An 18,756-nucleotide genomic window follows, 5' to 3' on the forward strand; every position below is an offset into this window, starting at 1 on the left:
CTTTTCAATAATAACATTGCATGTGAATGGAAAGTTCAAATGTAATAGAAAATTGAAGTTTTGCAAGATCTCTATATTTTTGTGAACGGGGACTTAATTGTTAAGGCATAATGACAGCTATCAAATCTTTGCACATCTAAATGTCTTGTGCACAAGACAAGCTTTTTTGTTTTTCTGGTTCCTTCTGTGCTTTGATGCAGTTGTTGCCCTCAGGATGGCTCATAGTAATGCTGCAACAAAGCAACCTCAAATATTGTATGTTAAAGCATTGATTTTAGTGCCTCTTTTGCACAATCTTGGAAAAACTCTTAATATCAGATTAGTTGGTAAAATCTCATAAATGTCCTGGTTTATGAAAATGTTATTTTAAGATTGTTTAGGCCATGTTATGTTATGTAAAGTTATGTTATGGGGTAGGGTTAGAGAATATTATAGTAGTTTAAGTGAGAACTATTTTATCGATAGTTTTATTTCAGACAGTTGCTCTAACTAGAAGTGCTTTAAAGATTGTATGTAATCAGTTTTTCTTTATTTGTTAGTCAGCTTTTGTCTTGTCCCTTTGTTGCGAGGCATATTTATTTGCTCAACGACAGTATTTTATGTTAAAACAAAAATCTTTTTCATGATGGTTTACTCTGGGTTAAACTAAAAGGAAATATTTTAAAACATGACAAACACTGAGGAGCAATATTACATATTTTCACGTAGGTAAGTGGTGATTTCGAAAAACATTTTTTAAAAAGTCGTACATGGACATTTTAGCATACATAATAAAAAGTGTATTACTCCACTTCCATGAAAATTACATATTTATAATAGCAAGATCCGCCAGTCCTTATTATGCTTTGTTTTTGAGTGCAACCTCAAACTTCCCCCTCAGGTTTCCACAATAAGAAAAGGATATTCAATTGATTCCTTCCAGCTAATCATAGCAGGGATCATTGTTGCCTTGCCAAAAGCAGCAGGCGTGTAAACTGAGCCAGAAAAACTTTGGTAAAAACTGTAAAGAGGTGAGACTAAGGGCTCATTAATCCACTCTAACACCCACTTTGGTCAGTGTGGAGGCAGTTTTTAATTGAGATTAGAAAAGAGAATTTGGTACAGAGAGGAAGCTTTGGTTTTTTCAAAATCTATGAGCTCTTGACTGTTAAAAAAAACATGTGGTGAAAGTTAGAAATTTGGTCAAATAAGAATCCCTGAAGCACATTTTGGGAGCGATTTTGATTTATGAACAAAGTAATCTCAACAAAAACAGGCAAGGATTACCACGTTCCACTCTTTTGGATTGGGTTTAAAATCCACCTTTTTCTGAGAAAAAAATTAGATTAGGTTAGGTATGCAATTTGCCAGATGAGCTGAACAAGGTTGGTTAACTAATACAATCTTACCTATTGAGTAAGTGGTGGGAAGTTGGCGTGAGAAAAATGTGAGAAATAAAGGAGAAGGTAATGTAGGTAATTCAATACAATCTCGTTTGAAAGGAATGAATCACAGAACAATCCGGTTACAAAGAACTTTGGGAAGTGAATTCAAATGAGTACTAATTAGCTCAAAAATCTAACTTTAAAGGAATTATGAAGAAAACATAATTGTAAAACAAAATCTGTAAATGAATAATACCAGTTGAATGAATGATGGTATTTTTTTAGACTTGAATAAGTGTTGGTGCCGTTTTAAAAACTTGAAACGCCATATCATGATGCATTTGATTTTAAGATGTTAAAAATTAACAAAAATACAAAAACATGCACTTATTATATTTGACCAATGTCCACCATAGACTCCAAAAATGAAGCACTGTGCACTTTTGGTAGGATTACACAAGAATCAACAAACATTCATAAGAGTTGCCTGCAGAGACAACTTATCCGTCCATTTAAGCTACAGATTCAGCAGCTAAACAATAACAGCTAACTTTGTCAACCTAATTTTTGGTTAAATATTTGCTCATCATTGAGTGTTTGTCCTCAGTATTTAAATTCAACATATTCTTTGACAAAAATTAGGTTAAAACAAGTTTTTCAAAAAAAGAGTAGGAACTTAGGAACTGAAAAATATTCAAATTACTGTGAACATTTCTAAGAATATTTTTAATATATTACACATGTAAATCATAATTTTACTGCCTGCTAAGGCAGTTGACGTCAGCAGCGTTGAGTAAACTGTTGCTTTTAACTGTCCTTTTGGTAAAGGACTCTAAGACTGGCAGGACGCCTGCTGTCTCTCAAATAGAGGGCTCACACACAAACACACGCCCGCCACCACACGCCTACACACTCCCCAGCGTCATGTCAGCTGGTGCTGAGTAAATCAGCTCTGACAATAACACCTCCCATGGGTCCTACACATCACAGCTACAATTCAGACCTAATGGAGCAGCAAAGGAGGCTGGGAGGGGACTGCTTAGCTTGTGTGCTTTTGGGCATTCCAGTCTGTGCAAATGTATGAATGGAAGAGGGAGTGAACTTATTTTCATTTTGGAATCCCTGCAGGACTGGACCGATGAGAGGAGGAAGAGGACTGTGGCACAGAATTCAGTCAGTTAAAGGAATTTGTTAAACTGAATGACATCCTATTGAAGACTTGCTCTGTCCAACCAATAAATTGTACAAGGGAATGTTAAGGGGAAAAAAAGCCACAGTTGTTTAATTTTAGCATCTTTAAGAAAGTGAATTTTGTACACTTAAAGAGAAAGGCACCAACTCTCCATATACACATTCTCATATGTATGTGATAAGAAAGTTTGAAAAACACGGTTCAAAGACAGAGTGTAAGCACAGCACTGACCACCAACACAGGAGTTTTGTTTATGTTGCAGATTAATGGCATCTGCAGCTGCATTAGAGCAATGTAACTAATCAACATGGTCATTAGTGCGTGTTTTCACTGACAACTTTAATCAAATCCATCACAGCCCCACCTTCTTATTGCTTCCCACAAGCTGCATAATTATTTCTTCATTTCGTCCTCAGACAGGAATGCAATATTCAGTAATATGTCTGCAATGGCTGACTGAAATTCATTCGGGAACTTTCATATTAGAAATGTATTGGCTAATGGATCACACAGCTCTTCTTCATATTGCCCTGCATTGTGTTCATCTTTTTTTTTAATGAAAGCATTGACTATGGTCATTAACCATGAAGCATCAAAACACTGATTTTCATATTGCATGTCTGTTAAAGAAACTGCAGCTTTATTTGAGTGATAATTCTTAACTCTGACCTATCACTTTGCTTATCTCGTGAAATTTGCAGTATGATAAAATTATATTTTCACTCAGTTTTAATACAAAAAGTATTTTACAGCTAATGATAATATTTTGTTGACTTTGACATTTTTTGAAGTGATCATCTGTGAAAAACAAAAAAGAAATAAAAAATCTGGAAAATACATTCCATTTATTAACTTTATGCAGATTTGATTTGTTTTCAGATGACCAAATGTGAGTTTTCAACTCCACACTATTTGGTTTTATGGGTAATACATTTTTCCATCCACATTGAGGTTAAGGCATTAAGTAAGTTTCCTAAAAAGGGCACTAAAAGAAAGCATAAGGAGATTTTTTCATATTTTTCAGTAATCATAATTTGGCTAAATCAAATTACAATTAGAATGAATTAAAATCAACCTGGTATCAAACAAGATAACCTGTTGGGAGTCAGTGTTGCTGTTGTATAAATTGGGTGTCATATTTAAAATATACACATGCGCAGACAAAATAAACTCCCTACGTCTAACCTAACTGATCTAAATTGTGAAAAGGTAATTAAGGAGTTGTCATTATGTGATCTGTATGATTGGTCAACTTTCCCAGCACAAAGGAAAAGGCTTGGATGACACATTGCGAGTGACTTATAGAAAAATATGTGACATTTAGACTCATGCACTTCTATGACAAGTCATGCTGGTGGCTCGGAGAGCCTAACCAGCTGCTTAGGTTGCTTATGTTTTGGTCAGGCACTCTGCTGTGATAAAGACTCTTCTTAGTTTCTGCTGCTACTGTCAAAGTCTGAAAGGTTAGCAGTGATTACATAAGAAGTTGTTTTTTAATTTCAATATTTAATTTAAAAAAAATTATATTTCTACTAGCTTTTACATACTTACCACCTTTACCGCAGGGATTCGTAGCAACACATGTTTATATTTGCCTCATACAGGGATAATCACCCTCCTTCTCATTAGCAGGTTTGGCCAAGCAAAGGGTCGTCTTGGGGCTTTTTGGTATCTATGAGGTGTTAACAGCTCCCTGGGGAAGGCTGTCTGGCTCTCTCATAACCCTCGACCTCCCCGCCCACGAACGCAACGCACTCACCAAACCACTCAGACTCACAGATGGTCTCTGCACCAGCAGCCAGCCACCACACTTTTCAATTACTGCTGCAGCCATTGCTCAACTGTCACCTCTCAGCGACGTGGCAAATAGAGGAAGAGGAGAGGGATGTTGGAGGAAAAAAACATTCCTGGATGCACAAGAGCAGCAACGCAGCCTCCATGTACGCTGTCATCAAAGAGGGTCCACCTGCTGCAGACTCCTGTGATCTTTAGCTGGAGGAGGTGATAAATCACTTAGTATAATTGTTCTTATTAAAGGCAGGTTTTCAAGTGTCAGGCTGAAGAGAGGTTTTTGCTGGAGGAAAGGGGAAAAGAAAAAAAAATTGTAAAAATATTCAGTTTAGAAAATGCCACTAACTTAACTTTGTTCATTTCTGCTCCTGTATTTCAACATTTTGCTCCTTCCTTTGAGCAAAAACCCCACAGAACTCGTTTTATTCTTTATTTATTTTATGTACAATTTTTTTTTTACAGCAGAAAAATAATAACCAAAAAACAAAATGCAGGGTGAAAAGAATTTTGCAAAAAATAAATTGATTTACAATTCCTAGTCCATAACAATACAAAAATGTGTTTTAAATTAAAATAAGTAGGAAAAACATTGCTAATTTGCAACATGATTATTGCATGATTATTTAGGGAGATAAATAATTTAGGGAGATAATATGTATGTAAATGCATTTTCATTACATTTATGCCAAAGTTAAACTGAAAAACTCATTTATTTTTTGATAAGACTTCAAAATTCTATCTTACGTTCAAAAAATATGAGTGTTTAGAAGAAGTGAATCAGGTCAGTATTTTGAGATAGCCTCTTTTACATCTAATCTTTATTTCATCTCAATTTCATTATTCATATTTTATGAACAATTAAATTATTCTAATTTAGAGCTGTCGTTTGGAACATGTTTTCTAATAGGTAATCATTTTGGGAAAACAAGTGAAGATTGAGGAGAATCCTACAAATTCAGCTACATGAAATTACATTTTTATAATCTTTGTGCCCATTCTGTGTGGGGAATGTAAATATAAGTACTTAGTTTTTAATTTGATCTTGTTTTCACTGTCCTATTTGTCGAACATCTCCAGCCTGCCAAAAGGCCTAACCAACATCACCAAGGTCGGCATCATCATTCAGCAGCACTCAATCTGGGTTGGAACGTCTGTTCAAGCCGCTCTCCTTCTTTCCCTCTCTCTTTCTCTCCTGCAACACTTGTCTGTTGTTTTCTTTCCCCATTTATTTATTTATTTATTTTCAAAATTGATGTCACAGGATTTCTGGAGAGACGAGTGGTGCTGTGTGTGTTGGGATGGGAGGGGGTGACTGCGGATGGAGAGGACAAGGGGGTGGAGAGGGCATACACTTAATCCCTGGGTCAAGATGTATTTATTGAAGATTAATAACGGAGCAGCAATCTCATCATGCTCTCGATGATTTTATAATTTGGTTTCTGAGGGTGGGGAGGGCGAGGAGAGAGATCAGGGACAAAGACAAGAGGGAGACGCAGAACTATTGTTAATACAGGAGCACAGAGCAGGGTGGTGAGTTTTGGAGAGAAGTACAAATTAAAATAAAAAATCAAGCAAATATTTACATATTTTTTGCCTGCTGGAGAGTCTTTACTTGAGCCTATCAGTTTGAGATGCTGTGATCAAGCCCAGCAGTGATTGCCATTTTGGATTTCTTCTTTTTGATCATTTCGCTGTGAAAGTGAAACATTTTGCAAACCGTCCACTTTCCTGAAAAACACACCACAGCTCAACACGATAGTCATGTTGGTATTCGGTGAATGCTCGGCATTTCCACGTCTTGCATATGTAGAGTGGAAGCATTAACCTCATTCAGCTAATGGATCCATTGGGCTCTCAGGGCCGAGGCAGATGAAGATGCTGAGGAAGAGACACCTTTTGTCACCCAGCAACAGGGTGTGAAAAAGGATAAAAAGAGATACATTCAAAGCGAGGTTAAAGGCGCAGAGTTCAAGGTGTAGTCTTCCAACCAAATTTATTGATACCCCTAATAATGATGAGTGGATTGAATAGACTGTTTGTCCCTGACCTTTGTCATCAGACACACCTTATGCTACTATATCAAAACAGGCAGGCAGACAGATGTCTGAGCAGCGTGACATCCTGTGCAGGATGCCTCACGATGGTAGGAAAAGAAAGATGGAAGCAAGGAGGGAGGAGAGCACGTGGAGAAGACATGTTAGGGGATGAAGGAGTTGCTGGTCTGCAATTTTCATTGCAGAGGAAGAGGATGATGAAGGATATGAGAAAGGCAGAAAGGACATGCAAATCCACTGGTTGCATTGGAATCCTGGTTTAGTCCAAATTTACTATGTAAGTACTGTACTTGGATTTTGACATTTTGCACAAAAAAAAAAAAATTAATTAATTCTTGCAAAAGTTTTAATTTGTTGCATTTCATTTTGGATTTCATTTGCTAGGTAGGCCAGCAGAAAAAAATTGGTTTTTAGTATTTTTCCACAAAGATCAATCTGAAAAGTGTGGTGTTCATTTGTATTTGGTAAGACTTTCCACAGATTCCCAATTAGATTCTGGTCTGGACTTTGACTACACAGCCCAAACACATGAATATGCTCTGATCTATTGTAGCTTTGTGTTTAGGGTTGCAATTCTCAAAGATGGATCTCTGCTCTGCTCTCAGTCTTCAACAGCCTCTAACAGTTCTTTTTGTTGTTTTTTTTCATAATTGCCCTGCATTTAATCCAGTTATCTTCCAATTAACTCTGATCAGCTCCCCTGTTCCAGCTAGGAAAAAAAGATTATACCCACACCACATTGCTGCTGTCACATATAGCATTTTGCAGATAGCAAATAACTTTAGCCTGGCCTCTCATAATCATCTTTATCTTCATGACTGCCATGACCCCTGCTTGATTTGTGGCAAACAGCAAAAAAACAAATACCTCTTATCATTTTCTTTTAACATGAGCTTTCCTCTTGCCATTCTACTTCAAATGACATTTTTGTGGATTAAAGTTCATGATTATTCTATCCACAGATACGTCAACCTGAGAGGTGGATCAATGCAGCTCCTCTGAAGTTACCATGCGGCTCCTTGCTATTTCTGATTAAAGCTCTCTTCACTTTAAGTTTTTGAGCAACTTAATCTCTGATCTATCTGAATTGCTCCCAAGTTTGATAATGTGCACTCACCAATGTTCTCCAACAAATGTCCTATTAGAAGCTGTATTCACATTGGCTGTAGAATGCACACAAATGGATATTAGTTACTTATTAGATGACTTCTGATTATAATCGGTTGCAATGGATTTCATACAAATTTGCATCATTCTTTCTAGATTTTAACTTTAAAATAACAATGGTGGTGGCAATGAGGGAAAAATGTGAGACATTTTAAGTGAATACAAGGCCTACTTCAGCCCTGATTCTTATATCAAAGTTCTTCCCTTTGATCAGCACCTCAAACAAATATGGTCCCAGAAAGATGAAGGACTTAAAATCTCTTCTTTAGCTGTGGCACATCCCTCTCGAGATGAAACCCATCCCTCAAATTTCTAACCATTAGCTATCAACCCCCCCATCTCTGGCTGCATTAAATGTATTTAGATCTAACAAAGTGCTCCCTCCTGACTCCCACACTTCTTTAAATGACTTGAGAAGGGAAAGAAGAGGAAGAAGAATGATGAGAAGGGGGTGGAAAGCAGGGAAGGGAAAAATGGTGTCTTGGGAATTTACGGTGACAAAACGACGGGGTCAAGCAGAATGTGTGATGAAGGTATTGATCAGTGAAGCATGCAACGGACTTGTGGCCCGAACCCTGACCCTTAAATAGCAAATGAATCTCAATCCAATGGACTAAAGTGTCTGATACACACTAGAACAGCAGAGATGCATGAAGGCGCACAAATACAGTAGATTTCAGATAAAATACACTGATGTCTGTGCTTGTGCCCTGCCAAATTTTTAAAAAGTTCAAGGAGCATGGAAACATTTGCAAGGCACTGAATAATTGGTTGAATGATCATTTTTGCAATATTACAAAAAAGTTTGCAAGACATTTTGCTTGTGTATGATCCATGTTGTTTGCATGATTGACAAGGTGTGAAATAAAAACCTGAAGAAAAAAAAAAAATAGCCGTTTCATGTCCTGCATACTGTGCAAACCACATATTTCCTCCACTAAATTATTTTTTTAAAAACACATCACAAAAATCTCAAACTAAAGAGACACCGGCTCAAGCTTTTCTGTTCAGCATAAAAAGGAAAAAAGTGGACCTAATTATTAATCTGTTCCTCTCATATGAATGGCACTGCATGTGTAAAGAGGATGTGTGCATGATGATGTACATTAAGAGGAATGAACTTGTAATACACATTATGCATTGTAGCTTTAATAACATAATTCTGCACTAAATCATCCTGACAACAATTTAGAAAAGGTACAGAGGTTTAAAATTTTTGATGATCAACATTAATTTGGGTCAGTCTGCTGCAGAAACCGAGCAGGCATGCATTTTTATTGTTATACTCTGTATATGTTGTTGTTGTCTGCATGAAGTTAGTGGTATATTTCTGCTCACACACAATAAACATGTCATATTAAAAAAAAAAAGATTGACATAAAAACATGCATAATTCAAATGAATATGAAGGTAAACATAACCTTAATTGAAACAAAATTACAAATTTAAACATAATGAAATGTTCCAACATATGTGCCTTACCAGCATTTAGCTGTTTTAAAATCTTTGAATGTCAACATGATGTAAACATAGTGCACAACTGTAATTTATTAACATACTTCTCATTAGGTTTATTGAGGTAGCGGTCATATAAAACCTTTTATTTTACTCATAACATTAGAAATCATTTAACCTGTGATTAAATGATTCACAGGTATTCAATGATCATCCTAAAAATAAAACCAACAAGCAAGTATCAAAGAAAAATGTTTAGATTATTTTTAATGTCAATGAAAGCACTCTTATAATTTAATGTCTCTTTCCATTTAGCATTTCCTGCAACCGTGCAGTCAGCCCCACGCAGGCATGGCACAAACAAACATACGGCTTGACTAGAAACCATTCCTTCCATCTACTTAACCCCCAGCCACATGCATATGCTCATGTGCAAACACTGACATTACCACTCACACACACACACAAACACACACACACATCCCACTACACCAAATGCATACGACTCCCAAACAAACAAAAAATCCTTTTAAGTAATGAAACCACATAAACTCATATGTTACCCCGTACACTAGAGTTATGGGCACGTTTTACATAAAATCCGCATAGGCAGCATTGTCTGGGATGCATGCGTGCATACGGATTTGCATTTTAGAGGTTATTAAATAAATGAGTGGGGTGAGGTGAAATGGGATGGAGAAAAAAAAAAAGAAAAAGCAGCCCAATTTTGTGCTTTATCATCTCAAATACTGGGTGCCATAAATAACAAGAACGCACACCTTCTTGTTCTCTATCAAACCCCCTTTAGAGAAAAGCCCCACCACCTCCCTCCAAACACACTCACCAAACTCGCTTACACACCAGCGACTTGTACAGGAAATGGGACAAATATTTTTTCCAAAGAAATAATCACAACCAAAAGGTGGAAAAATATATATTTTTTCTTATTTCCATTCAGACTTCCAATCACCTGCGGGGCAGAGCTGCCACTTCTGGACCAGTCAAGGCCATTTCTAATCCAGCAGAGCTCGCCAGCTTGTCACGAGCAAATCTCATATTTCTAAATGCTGGATTATGCTTTTCTTTTATTACTGCTGAAGCTGCCTGAGGGCCACAGGGTTAGTGGGGGGTAAGGCCAAACTGATGAGATTACTGGAAAAGCCAGGGGACTTAAATATGAAGAGAGGAATAACAAAAAAAAAAATACATATATGTGTTCATTAAGATGATGACTGAATGGATTCAAAGATGGGTTTGAAATACAGATAAAAGTAGGTTCAGCACGATTATAAATCTGAGATAAGCTCAAAAGCAGTTCGCCGACAGTACAGACTAGGGGAACGTAAACACAGTTTATTACAGAACTTGTAAGCCCTAAATAAAAAATAAAAAAATGTGCATAGAGGGTAAAGGGGTAAAAATGGATTTAACATGCAAACCCAGACATGAAGAGCAACCACTGTTTGTGAAAGTAGGCCAGGTTCTTAAAGCCTTTTGTTAAATTTGGCTAGGTTTCCACAGTACCCACACTTTTACTGGTGTGATAACGCTATCATGTCACAACAGCTGCAGGCAGCCAACAGTTGGAGAACCGAGGGAGATGGTGATGCACAGGTAGAACGCATTGCATTGCAGCGATGGGAAAGAGTGTGGAAAAATGACCTTGCTGGAAATAACAACAGCAACCCTTAATGTGTTGCATTACAAGATACGTGATAAAACACTTTTATGGGGAAGGCTGTTAACGCCGGAGTCTCATCGCACATGGTGCCCCCTCAGCAGCCCATTTCATAGGTGTGTATGTGTGTGTGTGTGTGATTGAGGAGAGGTTGGAGTCCACTGATCTTAAGTTGGGGGGCAGCAGCTCCTACTAATTGTCTTTGTTTTCACCTTGGTGCTGAAAACACCCAAATTCACCTTTGGTGAATTATTTTTTTGTCCTATTTCACATCATTGGAAAGAGCTGAGAAATTAGTTATGTAGATTTTCCTTTTCTGTTAGAAGAAAATACGGTTTATGAGTCTGTTTTCTGTTGAGGCATTTGATCACATTGAAGGCTTTTACATTACAATGAGTGTTTATCAGCAGGCTTAATGGAAGACATGCCATGTTTATCTTCACAGGACTTTCCATGGAGTAGTGAGTGGGGCACATGGTGAATGTGGTCTCAGCACTGCCCTCTAATGGAAGTGTTGCAGAAAAACAATATTTACACCTCAAACTGTTAGAATAGTAAATGTGTAATTCAGTTAGGAATATTATGAAAATTAGACAGTAAATGCAGTTAATTACTTAAAGAAAGATGAACAAATTGTGATAATTATTTTCTACTAGCATGCTTTATATTCGTTCTCAAGTTGCAGTCTATTTTCCATCTGTAAACAGAGGAAGTGGCTCATTTCAAATTTATTTGAGACTGGTTTAAATCCCTCACCAGACTCATAAGTTTCCACAATATTATTTCAGAACACAGACAGCTTTTTAGATTGTTACACAGCAAAATTTAAATATCTGAGGCTTACATTTCAAAGTAAAAATTAATGACGACACAGTTTTCATCATTAAATGTCAATCAGCAGTTCATTTTTTTGTAAATCATTTTTGAAGGAAAAACGTATTTTACATATTTTAAATTAATAGAATACTTTGAATATTTTAAAACATTTTAAAAGTTGACGCTTTACTCTCTCCTCACTTGTCTGCCCAGTTTCAAAGACATCTTGTACCAGTTTGTCATCCTGGCTAGCTATAGAGCACGTCACGATTTTATAATAGCATGCTGCCTACAGGCTGAATGGTGGTATAGTTGGTAGCAATGTTGCCATGTAGGAAGAAAGTTTTTACAAACAGGACGTAACCCACTGTTTCCTTTATATCTAAGTTTTTTTGTCTGCACTGTTCTCCCATTTCGCTCGCAGTCACACTTGATCAGTCTTCCCAGTTTTTGTCACTGTTGTCTTCTTTGCTGTTCACCCACTTCCCCATTTGTTGACCCTGACACTCCTTCCAGCCCTCATATTCAGGCATTGTAGATGTTAAGCCAGGACTAATCGATCAGGCTATAAATTATCCATGCATCACCTTTCCTCCGCTCATTGCTTGTCTCACAAGCCGACCAAGACCTTATAGAGGGAAGAAGAGAGGGGTGGAATGGGGAGTAGAGTGGTGAAAGAGAGAGAGAGTCTCCTACAAATTGTTAATTAAATACGAATCAATCCTCTGCTATTCATCAGGCCATGAATCCACCTCACCTTTAAGGGGGGGGGGGGCTGAGGCCCGCTGGGCTGGAGAAAAATCAATAAGGTGGGCAGAGGGGAGGGATAAGTGTTTAATCCACCAATCAAACTACATCATAATCAGTATATGGAGACAAGTGGATATTATTGGGTAAAAAAGGTGGGCTCAGGACACCAACATTTCAAGTTAATATAAGACTGCTACCTGCTTCCACTGTGTTGTTGCAGGCAGACATTGACAAAGCATTTAAAAAGTGTGGTGCTGAAACAAGTTATCCAAGAAGAATTAGGTCCAAAGAACATGATTAAATTGAATTGTGGATGTTCAATCTATGAATGAGGTGAGGGATGGCAGTCTTTAGATAACACTTTTCTTTTGAACAAATTAAAAAAACAGGAGTAAATGTATTCAATGCAAATGGAAAACACATATACTGGTGTGTATAAAATGAAGAATATGCGATCTAGAAAACATCGGCCTGCAAAATATAACAGATTAAGGATTACACAGACAAGAACATATAAAATACTCAGTGGTGTTTTTTTGTGTCCACTTTTTGTGGACTGCTGAAATGAAAATGTAAGCAGTGGTAATTTGAGCTGGAGTGAGCAGCAGGATAATTATCGGACACACACCAGCATCAACAATCTCTGAATGTTTAAACAAATGAAACAAAATAAAGGTTTTGAAGTGCCATAGTCAATGTCTGGAATTAAATCTCATTGGGTTGCTGTAGCCAGTCCAAACTCTCCAATGTATTTAAGCGTCTGTTTGGGGGCAATTCATTTTTCATAGGGCCAGGTTTGTTTGGAGAGATTTCTCCCTTGACACACTGAGTCATCCTTTGGAAAAAACATTCTGCATTAACTCAGGTTATGTCTTTGGGGGAAAAAATCTATCAGGAGGCAAATATGTTCTCACTGCTCTGTTATAGGCTGTGCTACTTAGGGCTAGACTTAAGTAAAAATCAGATTTAGTCAGGTGATCAGTTTTAGAAAATGTGCTTGTGTTAACAGAACTGATCAGCTGAACCAGACAGAATGAAAAGTTGGTCAAAGTAAAGAGTTGTTGCTAAGTTTTGTCTTGTTCATCTGTCCCCAGCTGCCTAGCCCAGGATGAACAATGGTCAGTGTTTTGGTCTCAAATGTACAGCCTGAAAGATGGAAATGAATTGACTCTTTCAGTTGAATACAAAGAAAATTAACTGTTGGAAAAAGAGTAACACTAGTGGACTGGGAGACTTGAGTGCCTTTGGATTTGAAACTACTGTAAAGAATCCCATCTGTACAAACCCTACATCATGATTGCATGAGTGATTGCCACAGAGCTGTTCTGAGAGTGCTGTCAAACCAAGAGCAACTCTCACTTCCTCTCTCTTAAGAACCCTGGGAGCTTAACAATCATCCAAACATCTGTCTAGAGCCCAGAGAAAGGCAGTGGCCCAGATGTCAGAGAGATTGGTCTTATGGGAGTAAGGCTCTTGGTGCGTATACTGAGCAGCCCAGTCAGAGAATGGGGATTATAGAGCCAAGGATAGCAGGATGTCAACCTCAAATTTAAGTTTCGTTAATACATCTTATCCTGTTCTTTAATTATTCATTTTACATTTTATGACAAATTACACAAAACATTTCTGCATTTAGCAATTTTTCAGTTTGTTTTCTTCTGTATGGTTGCAATAACGTAATTACATACTTCCAGAAGCAGGATGTGCTTTTACTCCAGAGTTTCCTATTTACCTTGAAGGGTTTATGTATTGAACTCTCTTGTTGCTTTACATTTGTGTCTTTTCTTTCTCACCTTTATTGCATTTCCCTATATGTGCATTTCTGGGTGGGCATGTGGCAGTGTGTTTTTCATGTCGCTGAATTGTCCTCTGCAAGTGTTGCTTCTGTTTTGCAGTCCTAATCCTCTCCACTGGAGCATCGCCTCACTCTTAATCTGAGACACAATTTCTCCTGCAGAAGATTCTCTCCTTAAGACCTCGCCCCTCTCTCTCTTGGTGTTTCTACTAACAGCCAGTCCTTCAAATAATGTATGTACCCCAAGATCCAGATTGTACTGTACTTTGTCAGAATGTGTATCTAAATGTCTGATTTAAGTGATTTAACACCCCCAATAGTTATAAATTTCAGACATAAATTATTGGTGGTGTTAGAAATGTTGAACCTAATTAAAATAGATAAGAAAAAAAAAAGAGAAATGGCTTTATCTTTCATTCCTAACTTCACCACCTAGTTTTTCTTTTCCTCACAAACTAATTCTTTCAATAAATTCTAGCAAAAACAGTTAAATACATTTAATAGTTGTTTAGTTCATTTGTGGATTTTAAATATGAACAAGCACACGATCTCATTCATAGTGCAAGAAACTTTCACAAGAAATTAGTCAAAAATATTTGTTTTTTCAGTGCATCAGTACTAATACGCAACAGGATAGTAAACATGAAAGTAAACTGAATGCAAATATCCCTTCCTAAATATAAAAAGGAGCAAATTACTTGCATTAACAGAGACAAATTGTATCCCCCAGTGCCAGCCTAAGAACTTACACATTCATTTAATTGAACGAAGCCATGGAGCTGGGGCTCATTTATAAAACAGAATTGCAGAAGCTTTCAAGTGATGAAATGTGGTTATTTTGCATTGTTTTTTCAAAAGAAAGACTTACTTTAAACTAAAACTAACATCAAGTAATCATTAGAACATATGGCTATAAGGTACAAGCACCAAACAATAAGACATGTAGAAGTTTGATAAACCTAAAGCAGGTACAAATCCAGGGTGAAGAGAGAAGATGAGCAGATAATTTGGAAAAAAAAGGTAAATTGAAAATGAACCAAATAGTATTAAACAATTAAAAGGGAAATCCAAGATCATATTCTGGATAACAGAAAAGAGAAGGTGTGTTGATTACAAATCTAATAATCCATAAATGAGACAAAAGAAAGCATAGAGGAACTACTGTGCAAAATAAAATAAAAACCAAACATAATAATAAAAAACAGATTAAAATACTTCATATTTAATATAAAATATATTTCAACATATTTCACAAAGAAATCAGGGACAAATACACACACTCTTACTCTTTTCTCTCTTCATTAAGTTTTAAAAATTGGTTCCAAAATGTATTTTTATTTAAAAAATATGGACCTTTAAATGAAGATGCAGCTTTTCTAAATCTTGCCCTTTTTTTAATTAATTTATTTATTTTACCGACTTTAACATCATCCCACTCAATTAGCGGTTCAGCCTCCCACTCCCTGGAGGACTTTCACTTTTTCATTCATTCCTCCCCAAGTTGCAACAACAATAACCTGCAATTGATAGTCTGGGTCTGATGGGTGGCTTTCTCTAAATGCTTTGCCAGGAGTGGAGAAGGCAAAGAATGCGATGAAGGATGAACAATGCTGAGCAGTAATCCAGAGGAGGTTTCCATGGCAACTGTGAGAGTCAGGTAGCCTGTTCAAAGTGAGCAGAAAGCCAGGAGGATGAAGCTGTGATCAGGCGCTGTCAGAGAACTGGAGTGCGTCGAGAAAAAGGTTGTGCTGCAGGAAATGGATTGCGAGGCGTTATTCACGGCAGAGAGAGGAGCTGGTAGAGGGATGAGAGAAGGGGAAGGCGGAGGGGAGGACCAGGGCGCAGCCAAGATGAGAGTTTTGCGGCACCATTTTTCACAGCAGACAAAAACATTTGCTGGGATATCAATTTGGAGCTAAGAAGCAGTCTTCCCCTCCTGCCCCATCATCCATCATCTTTCCGTGCTAACCACCACTTGCGGTCTCCACCCCGCCTTCCTCCCACCCACACACATACAAGCTTAGGCCTTCCCTTTTCCTTGTCTTTTTCCACTCTCACAACACCCTCCGCAACCTCTTAAAGTAGTACGAAACACTGACAGATGAAATCCAAAGCTCCCCCCCCAAAAAAATAATAAAAAAACAGAAAAGTGTGACCTGTGGGATCAGTGTGGATGTGAATGGGAAGAAAATGCAAAGCAGAGCTGAAAACACTGCGCCTCAAATGGCTGGGGTTGAGAAGGCGGGGCCTGGCGGCTACCACGGCAGCCATCTCTCCAAGTCTTCTCCCATTAGCACCAGTAGGGGAGACCCCACCCTTCGGCTGCCCCCTTATTGGCACCTTTGCCTGCACCCCATCACTCATCTCCGAGCCATCATCCATCACCCATCGCGATCAATAGGAGGCCACGCATTCATCAGTTCCCGGGTGCTGATGGGAAAAAGGAGGGGTGGCAGAGATGGAAAGGGTTGGGGATGGAACCGTAGCGCTTTGAGGGCCAGATGAGAGACGAGAATATCTGAAAGTGAGTAAAAACTGAGGAAAATGTGATAGGTAAAGGAGGAGGAGCCTTGTAAAATAGGGACATCACTGAGGGGATTTTTAACAACAAAGTTGGATTTCTTTATGGCTTTTGATCTCGCCAAGGAGAACATTAATGCGTTTAGGGGTATGAAATATGAGATTGTGCAGAGTCTATTAAGACATAAAGAGCAGTGTTGCAAAGTGAAGAGAGCTTTAATAATGGCCTGTTTAATATGCAAAAGTCACAGTGCTCTGTGGCAGTGATCATCATCACAATGACAAATAGTATCTCTGTGCATCTCATGTCCACTTGAGGTGTAGCAGCCAAAAACATGAAAATGACTCCATCACCACAATCACAGGAATACTGAGGGAAAGTATAATGCACAATTACACACATGGAGCACACAAACACGTGGACACACATACAGGGAACATTACGGTGCAATGTCACTGTCAGTCATCCAGCAGTAGTCGGCTTCCAGCAAGGCTCTGCACTTAGTGTTGACAGCTCATAAGTTCTACCAGCACGCACACACAAACACACATGCTGGCTCAGCCCTGAAGGTGGGCTGCAATGGATCGCACTTTACCATGATGGATGCTCTCTCTACCCAGAAAGGTTAGGGACAGGGCAATAAGTTACTGAGCACCACATTCGGGGCGACTCGCAGAGGTTACCGGGAAATATACTGTACAGTGACAGCAAATGCTTGACTGCTGGGATGTGAAAAAATATGCAGTCTACTTCTGATGGGGGTTAAGGTTGATAACCTACGAGATCTCCTTTTATCACTGTATTGTATTAAAGTTCTGCTAAAATATTTTACATAACTAATTTTAACATGAAAAGCTGTGAAACACTTCAGGGGATATGGAAACTTTTCCTAAGGCAATCTTTGTTCTTAATGTTAAAACCACAAGTTTTAATACATTTTGAAAAGACGACATCTAATGAGGGATGGAAAAAAGATGTTCTTTTGAGAATGTTTTATACATATATATATATAAAGTAATATGAAAACTGCCATCCATATTGATTAAAACACTCTAAATCGTTACTTTTTAGAGCCACCTTTCAATGTTATAACATCTTCTACTATTTTAGAACCTCTACAATCGTACAAGCTGTGGAAATGTCTTAAAGGTTTTGCCAAATTATTTTCAATGTAGCTCCATCTCAGTCTGTTTGGCTGTAGAGTCTCTGAGCAGCAAATGTTAAGTCTTGTAACAGACAGAATTTTGTCCTGGACTTTGACTGGGCCATTCAAAACTGTGAATTTGCATTGATCAATATCATTCAGTTGTCACTTTGGTCATGTTCCTAGAGCCTTGCAGCATTAACAACATTTTCTTTCAGGGTGGCCTGTGTTAAGAAGTTCATTTGTAAAATATTTTGAAAACCAAATATTCTTTGCTTTCCACCATTTTATCATGTCTACTGTCTATCACATTAAATCTAACAATATCACATCAATGGGGGATGAATATTTTTGCAAAGTCCTGTAAGGATACAAAGTGAGCAAATCCAAATCAAAAACCATAACTTATTGAGCTCCTTTTTAAGGCAGGAGCTTTAAAAAGGCAAATGTCCAGTCCAACCATTAACCACACTGACGTATTTAAGCATTCACAAAAGAACACGGGATGAGAGTAAAGAAAGCTGGGGGTTAAATGACATGTCCAGAAGCCACATTGCCTCCACCAAGTAGCTGAAATCACCCAGTCCTAAAGTCCTCTCTGTGTGTGGCTGTGTCAAATGTCACTCTCAGGTTTCGAACCCTGGGTCCCCATCTGCTCGGACAGCGCTCACTGGATTATTCAGGAGGAGGCTAAACGCTCTTTGTACTGAGCTGACTGAGACAAAACCCCACCTGGGGAGGAAAAGCTACCACAAACTGTGCAGCAGCTCACTCATATTAAATATTTTTGCTTGCAGGGAATGGTAGCCTTACTAATTGTCATGTTGGTATCAATCACATGTCCATCAAGAGAAACCGTTTGAGCCATTTGAAATTGTAGTTTTCGCTAAATATAAAAAAAACAATTGTAACATAGAAAAAAAACATAATAATAAATAATTTTTTTGAATATCTGTTTTATTACAAATAAAATCCTGAATAGTGTCAAGGGTATTTTTTTAGACTATGTAAATCTAATTTAAAGGTCAG

The sequence above is a fragment of the Xiphophorus couchianus genome, chromosome 8 (assembly GCF_001444195.1).
Source record: "Xiphophorus couchianus chromosome 8, X_couchianus-1.0, whole genome shotgun sequence".
In the NCBI taxonomy this organism is placed as follows: domain Eukaryota; kingdom Metazoa; phylum Chordata; class Actinopteri; order Cyprinodontiformes; family Poeciliidae; genus Xiphophorus; species Xiphophorus couchianus.